Raw genomic sequence first — 8,216 nt, forward strand, 5'->3', positions numbered from 1 at the left:
CTCTCAGATAGATCAGTTTCTGATTCCATATGTCATGCTGCTTGTTTGACATTATAGTCTTAAAAATGCTTATGTTAGAAATATTTACAAAAGAAAAAAAGACTTACTCTTCTGGAAGCCATCAGGATCTCTTTATCCTCCTCTACTCCATCCAGGTTATCTCAAACTGTTCCTCAGTGATGTTCTTTTCAGAGGAGACAACATGATGGCTGAAAGAAAAATGCACAATGCTTACATTTAATATCCAGAAGACTGGAAATTTGGCACAGATGGAGGCTTTTGCATTGTTATTATTATTACAAATATATTTTGGAATTTGTATTTTTGGCATAACTGGAAGAATCATTGTAAAGAATGTAGCTCTTCTTTTTAAAAACGTGTTAAACAAATTCAGATTATTTCAAATTCGAGCACTTGGTATAAACACAACAGCAGAGGGGAAAAAATGATCCCTTCCTCAAAGACATGGATGCAATTATTTTGTTGTTCTGGATCACGAGGCATTTTGCAGTTATGTCTCTCAGGAAGGAAGGATTTGACAGACAGAAAAACCAAGGAAGAACAAGTTCAGTACAAGATACCCTGAACTCTGAGATCTTTTTGAGAGTGGACATCCTCTGAGTGCTGGATGTAAAGCTCAGCAAGTTTCCATTTTTTGCAGATATTAGCACTGGAACTCAGAATCCACAGAAACTCACAAGCCTGGTGTCTAACCTGGCCTCAATGCCTCCAGTTACCAAGGTGCTTTGTCTCTCCACTTCCTTACACACCCCTTGAAGCCCAGACACAAATCTGTGTCTGCCTGCTGCATGTGGAAAGGCCTGATGTCATCATTAAAGAGAAAATGTTCAAGGGATGTGTTTGAGAACTGGGAGTTAAACTGGGCAGCCAGAAGCACTGCTTTTGAATGTTTCATAAGTTGAATATCCATAGAGACACCACCAGTATGATTTTACTACTGAGCAAATTCAACAATGAGCAAATTCAACCCCTTCCAAAACAATTAATGAACTCTTATTCATTATCAGCTCCCAGTGCTTGGGGACCTCCATTAATTAGCACTATTCCTACTTGCTATATGTATTTATGTTATGGGTGTTGTTTAAAAAAGGTCATGGAAAAAAAAATAGCTGTGCCTCTTTGTTCATACTCACAGTGATGGGAAAACCTCCAAAAGCATTCTCAGTGTTTTGTAGTTGTCAAGACACTTCATTTTCTCATTCCCAAGCTTCAGAAGCTTCCTCTTTGTGATTGCAAACAGATGATGGCAGAGCATGCAATTAGACTAATACAAGTAAATTCCAATCAGTGGTAGCCTGCAGCAGCTTCTCAAGTGTTCACATCAAATGGGGGCCAACTCTTAGCACGAAGCTGTCAGCAGGAAAAGAGAAATTAAAATAGATTTTTAGAAGCAAACTTCTGTGACCTTCTTCATTGCACACAGGAGTGTCTCTAACATCTGTCATTTATTATACATCGTGGTTGGGATTTTAAACCATCCACTGAGCTTGGGCATTCAAAATCCAGTATGTACCTTTGACTGTATCAAGGCAAAATCTCATGAGTTTTGACCTTTGGGAGGACAGTGCTTCACAAAAAAGGGAAGTTTCTCTACATCCATCAGCATCACTAATAATATACAATTTAGAAACTTATTTAAAAATGAGATCTTTAGGATGTGAGCTTCCAGTACAAGCAGAAGAGGTTCTCCAGATTTACCTCGTCCTCAAGAAGTTTTAAAATCATTGCAAAACAGAGATGGCACGTTCTAAAATATGGAAGTTTTTCCAAAAAGGAACCCAGTTAACACAGTAGTTAGTGATAACAGCTATTCAGTGTGCTCAAGAGGCATGAAATATCACAGCAGTAGCTTTCTCAGTAGTGCAGACACTGCTAAAAATATGGTGTAAGTTTCAGATGTACCTATCTTAAACCCCTGCTCACAGTTCAAGCAGAAGATCTTCTGAACTTCTGGAGGTCTGCTTAAGATGGAGGTTGTCTTCAGAACCTGCTCCCAGGTTCCCCAGGGTACAAGAGGATTGGTATCCCCCACAGTGGGAGGCCAGCACAAGTACCTCTGTCAAACTGAGTATCAAAGAGTTGCATGGTAAAATTCTCTGGGAAGGGTTTTGAGCCTCCTGGCAGTCCAAGTGAGCTGATAGTATAAAGGGCTGGGGAAAAAAAAAAAAACATATAACAAGGTAAGGTCAGGTCAGCAGAGTAATGGGTAAAGAGCAGAGCTGTGCAAATATGACCACAGCAGTCTGGCTATAGGAATTTCTGTAACAAATCAAAATGACCCTAAGCATGGAAATATTGGCAATCTTTATTCTGATGTTACTGGGTAGCCCTGCTGTATATATGCAAGTTTAAAAACAGGTTTTTTAGAGCAGAATTAGTCTTCAGTGTGCTCCATCTCTTCATACAGGCAATAAAAGGCATCTTCCACATTTCCTTTCTGCCTTAAGAATTCACTCAATCATAAAAAAAAGTTCCAAACTTTTCCTCTGCTAACAACTGCATTCCCCTGGCTGTTTCAAGTCAAAGCAACATGACTGATTGTAAAGCAAGGCATCCTCTTTTCACTTACTTCCAATTTTCTATTTTTCTCTGAAAAGCAAGTCCAGGCCATTAGGACAGTGGAGCATTAGACAGAAAGTTTCCAAAAACAGCTAACATAATGCAAGGAAAGTCATTTTGTAACACAGAAAAATACAAGCACAGTTATACAAGTGTTCTTGTTCCAAGAACAATTGTAAGTGGGTTTTGTTTTCATTTTGAAAAATCTCCAATATTTCAGGGTAGTTGCAGTAGACCACACACTGGAAAAATTACATGGTTTTCTGGTCACTGTATAAAAAGAAAGGATTTTTCTCTCTGAGGCAGAAAAGGCCTATTCAAGGTTGGAAAGGGAGTGCAGCTCTGAAGAATCAGGAAGCTGGGGAGATAGGTTATAATTGTATGAGAATGATTTGGTCGAGTTGTCTGAACAGCTGCCAGGGAATTAGGAAACAGAGCTTCTACTTTTTCATCAGCCTAAGCAAAACATAAGGGCTAAAAGCAAAAATGTAATAAATATCAGTTTTATGGTATCTGCTATTAGGGGTGACTCCATCTCTGCTTGTCTAGCTGGAGATAAGAGGTTTTGCAACATGAAGTGCAGCACAGATAGAAAATGAAGTGGGAGGATAAGTATCAATTCATTTAAGGCAGTGGGGTTTGTGCCAAACTTTTTTTGCTATGGTCACAGAGTAGTTGTGCAGCAATTCAGGACATAAATATCTGCATCATTTATAGATGAAGATCCACTCCAAGAGAAGTAAATAGCAGATAAGCTGTAAACTGAGAGGCAGTGGTGACTTTCCCCTGACTTCACAACCCCCTGTGGGAAGCCAATTGCATAGCCTCCTTTCCAGGTTATTTTACTGCAGTCATTGGGCCATTTTGGATGGATTCCACTGAGTACATTTTTTTAACATTCTTTTTTTACCAATAAAAGAAAATAAAAGATTTTATAGCCTTGATGTGTTTCTGGCACATTTTAAAAACTGCTGCTAATAAAACTTTTCCAAGATTAAACAAGAGGAAAAAATGACCAAATTTAAGCGAATGTAAATATATCTTTTTTTTTTTTTTTTTTTTTTTTTTTTTTTTTTGTAAAGCTGGGCTTTTATGCAGGAAACTGGGAAACAACATCACAGAAAAAGATTGTGTTAAGAGAAGAAAACCCAGGTGAGCACAACTTGCAGAGTGGAAGGGCATTTTGTTTCTAGGAGCCCATGCTAAATGGAGGTTGAAAGAATGGTGTTTTCCTGCACACCAAACAAGGACTTATTCCTTCTGACCACTGAAGTCAGGGACAATTCACTAAATGTCTTTAGTGATGCATGAAGCAGCAGGACTGGGTTGTGCAGCACTGGGCCCAAGTTCAGATCCCAGCCTAAGACAAACCCCTTGTGTGGTTTCTGTCCCATCTCCCTCAGCTTCTCACCCATAAGGAGGGGAGATCTCTCTTTGTCTGCTCCCACTGTCAGTTCACAGAACAGTCACAGGCTCTCTCCTGGTACACCCAAGTCCTTGGTTTTTTTTAGGTGTAGTTCTGATCTCACAAGGAATGACTAAAACACACCCTTAACCATCACAACTCCAGCATCAGTGACTCTTGTACACTGCCCAACAAACCTTCTGAAGGAGACAGAGCATCCCAAATGCATGGCAAGGACTTAAAAATGTGCCTTTAGCACCAAACTCCTCTGCAGCAGGCTGGTCTGTGGATGCAATGCTGCCCTTCATCTGCATCACAAAACCACAAGATGCATCAGCTGGTTCATTTTCAAGGATCACCCCCTCCATGCTTGAAAAAGTTCCAACTTAAAGAGTAGGAAGTCAAGTAAGGTACCAAGAGATCTGCGTGGATGAGCAAGGAGCTCCTGAAAATATTTCCTCTGTAGTTCTAAGGCACTTTTTTTTTCTTTCTGAGGCTGTGTATGACCTCGAACGCTGCTGCTTGTTTCATGCTGCCAGGCAACATTTTTAATGTTAACATTCGTTCTTCCAGAAATTGACCACGAGAGGGCACCAGTACTTCTCAACAACAAACAAAGAAAACCAAGTCACTAAATAATCACAGGGAATTTGCTTACAGACTGTACAGCTTCAAAAAAATAGGATAGCAAGTTCCACGGTCATGAGCCACCCACCCACCCCCAGAAAGGCCAAGTCAGGCAGCTGAGTGACTGCACCCAACCACCCAGAGCCCCAGCCAGGTGCTTTTCCTGCTTCCCCTACAAAATTCCCTTTGCTCACAGATCCCCTTTCCTTAGGGTGGATGGGTGAAAGGTTCACACATCTTTTTCCTCGGTGTTGTGCTGCCTCCTTCTGCAGCATCCCTGTCCTACCTCAGGCTTCCCACCCAGGAGCTTCACTGCTGCTCCTGGGAGGCTCAGCAGAGGAAAGCTTTTAATTCCTGAAAGCCAGGTGAGCAGCAATGGCTCAAACCACAAAAACCCAGCTCAAACCCAGCAAACCCCAGCAAGAAGTTGCTCATTTCACAGCCCTTTCAATACCTACTGCCTGTGAGAGGGGACTGAACTCACAGAACTAAAAGAACAAACAGCTCCAGCTGAACAGCTGACCTCCAAGAACGAGTGTTTTGTTGTTTTTTTTCCACAGGCATCACTATAAGAAATTCCTCTAGAAATAAAAAGACAAAGCATGCTATTTTTCAAGACTGCCTTCTGAATATCTGCTTCAAAATTATACCATGTAAAGCCCCAAACCCTTGAAAAGCCTGCAGTTATGTCTCCCTGCCAACCACCATCTAGGATACAGCCATTTGGAGCAGGAGAAAAATGTCTACAAACACCCTATTCAAGAGCAAGTGCAATTATGTATGAATGTATAGATCACTTGCAAAGCTAATTTTGCTCACAAAAAGGAAAATACCTCATTGCTAAAAGATTCAGATGGTTAAGCTAAACCTTTTCCTGCAGCATTGACTGTGAACACAAAAGGATTGTTCTTTTTTGTTTGGGCTGTAAGTGAACAAAATACTGTTTTCCACGAGATGTTTCTCCTGAGGTTTTGTGACAGTTGGATTAATTCAGTGCAATTATTCCATGAAAGTAAATTTATTCTGAATGCCCGGGTAAATTTCTGGCAGTTCAGAGGAATCTCCCAGCTGGGACACATCCACTGAGAACACCAGGTAAGCCAAAAATGAGGGAAAATGAAAATAACTCAATCTAGAATCAGGGCAGAAGTAATACAGCTGCTAGAGACCAAGAGTTGAGAAGGGGTTTTATAGGACCAGCCTCACGGTCTAAACTTGATAAACCCTTTTGTACTATTCAGACTTCTGCTCTGCTTTTAAATGTATGTGTCAGGAAAACAGAGCAATGAAGAGTTCCAAAAAGCATGTATTCACTTGAAAGGAAAATAAATTCATGGAATATTCCACCATGAACTGTGCATTAGGCTGCTTTCTTGTGTACAGGGTGTTGTACAATGATTGCCTAAAAAATGTGTTTCTTGTGCTTGAGCAGTTCATCAAGTCCTGAAATTATTTTAAGGCAGCTATCAGGGAAAAGAGTGAAAAAATATCCTGAATTGAATTCAACTGTTATTACTAGCATTGAATGAGTTATTCAAACTACAAATCAGAGTTAGAAATGTCTAAAACCATAATAAGCACCCTAAAACGTTATGAAAGCTGGGCACTAATTTTGGAACAGAAATATCAGCTCCCTTGCAAAAACATCCACTCCTCTTCCCCCAGCTACAGAAACCAAAGCTCTACCTTGCAGAACACATTTTCTGTTCTCCTTGCTTCTTTTCACATGACAGTCATTGCTAACAAGAATACCAAGGGCAGCACTAAATTTAAACTTACTGACTAGGCTGAAAAGCTCAATTTGACTGTTAATGCCTAAATTAAAGCCATATGGATTTGCAACCTTCTCTATTAAAAATAAAATACTCATATTTAGACCCTGTGATTTTTTCAAAATGGTTGTGGTCTACTCTTTTTTTTTTTCCCTGCTTGCAACTGAAATGTTAATGACAGAAATGCAGAGGTGAAGATTTTTAGAAGATCAGTAACATTATGGGAAATATGCTGGGAGCACTTCCAATAATTATAATTTTGCACTTTGTTCTCTCATTTTCATCACCCTGCTAAAAGCTTAATTACATCTTCCACTTAGCCCAAGCACAGCTTTTAGCCTTCAATACAAATCAGACCCATTCAGAAGCAAAAAAGCAGCTTTTCCCTTGTTGATCACCCTTAAGCCTGCTCTGCAGAGCTGCAATACTTGAAAATGCTCTTGTTTTATCAGGTGGGAGCTTGCAGAGAAGACTTTGCAGTGATGAACTCAAGAGCAATGAAGACTTTGAGAATTTGGTATATGCTTGGGCTGATTATGAGGCTGAATACAGCTGAGGATTTCCAATGGACAAAGAATAATCCAGGCTCTTTCTATTATGGCACTTTTCCAGATGGTACTTTTGAATCATGGGGTTTATATAATGCACTTGTCTGTTTGCACAAGAAAGCTACCTAAAGGTTTTCCTTCTTCTTCCAAAGAAACAGCAGAAAGAAAAATTCAGGCTCTTGCAGAATGCACACTTAATATCATCTTCTGCACCTAGCCCTGGAAATAAAAGGATTCACATAACCCTGCATGTCACATAGGCAGTTAAAACAGTGAACAATGCTAATGGATTAATATTTCAAATCCATTTTCTGGGACTGAATTAAGCAGCACAGTGTAACAAATCACACCTGAGAGCTCTTCTTTTCCACAAATTATCTACATGAAGAACACCCATTGTTATGCAGCTAACTTAAGAAATGAACATGAGTGGAACTATTGTGTTGGGGCTTCAAGCTGCTTAGCATTATCTAATCCACTCCTTAGTACTACTTTCTGAAACCTTGTCCCTTCTTCAGCATACATTTACACACTCTCAGATTGCATTCAACCAAAATCAAAACTAAAAAGACAGAGAGACTGATTTTTTTCTCATGCTCAAGTTTTTAAGTGGCTCATAAAATGGATTAATCATGTCCTTTTTTATAGTGTTAAAAAAATAATCCAGAATCTTTCTCTGTTTTTTTATGTAACAGCTAAACTTGTAATCCCTAAAAAGCCCATCAAAGCTCCCAGGCACAAATTATGTGTGAACCTCTTTTCTTACAATAAGACATTTCTGCCACACTATCAGTGCACAACACACATCGTTGTAAAACAATAGTAACAAGGTTTCACACGTGAAAGAATTAGATTCCCTTTTCAGTTGAGCAGAAAAGGCCACCTTCACTCCATCCCACATTTCCAGCCCCTTTTTATGCACCAATAAAATGTCACATAGAAACCACTGGCCTCTTACTCAGTAGTCCTGAAATCCACACCAAGCCACACACTTGTGAAGCTGCACCAATTACTTTCTCAGATGAACACTTAGGATGAAGACCAGTTTGGCAGGAAAACATTTAATTCATGGCTCATTTCTTTTTACCTTTAGGGTTTTTATGGGGTGTTGGAAGCTCTGCATACCAGACTGAAGGGGCCTGGGACAAGGATGGGAAAGGACCAAGTATCTGGGATGCTTTTACTCACAAGAAAGGGACAGTGTTCAGAAATGAAACAGGAGATTCAGCATGTGATGGCTACCACAAAGTTAAGGTACTGTTAAAGAGAAACTCTCTCTAGAAA

Source organism: Heliangelus exortis, chromosome 11, assembly GCF_036169615.1.
Source record: "Heliangelus exortis chromosome 11, bHelExo1.hap1, whole genome shotgun sequence".
Taxonomy (NCBI): domain Eukaryota; kingdom Metazoa; phylum Chordata; class Aves; order Apodiformes; family Trochilidae; genus Heliangelus; species Heliangelus exortis.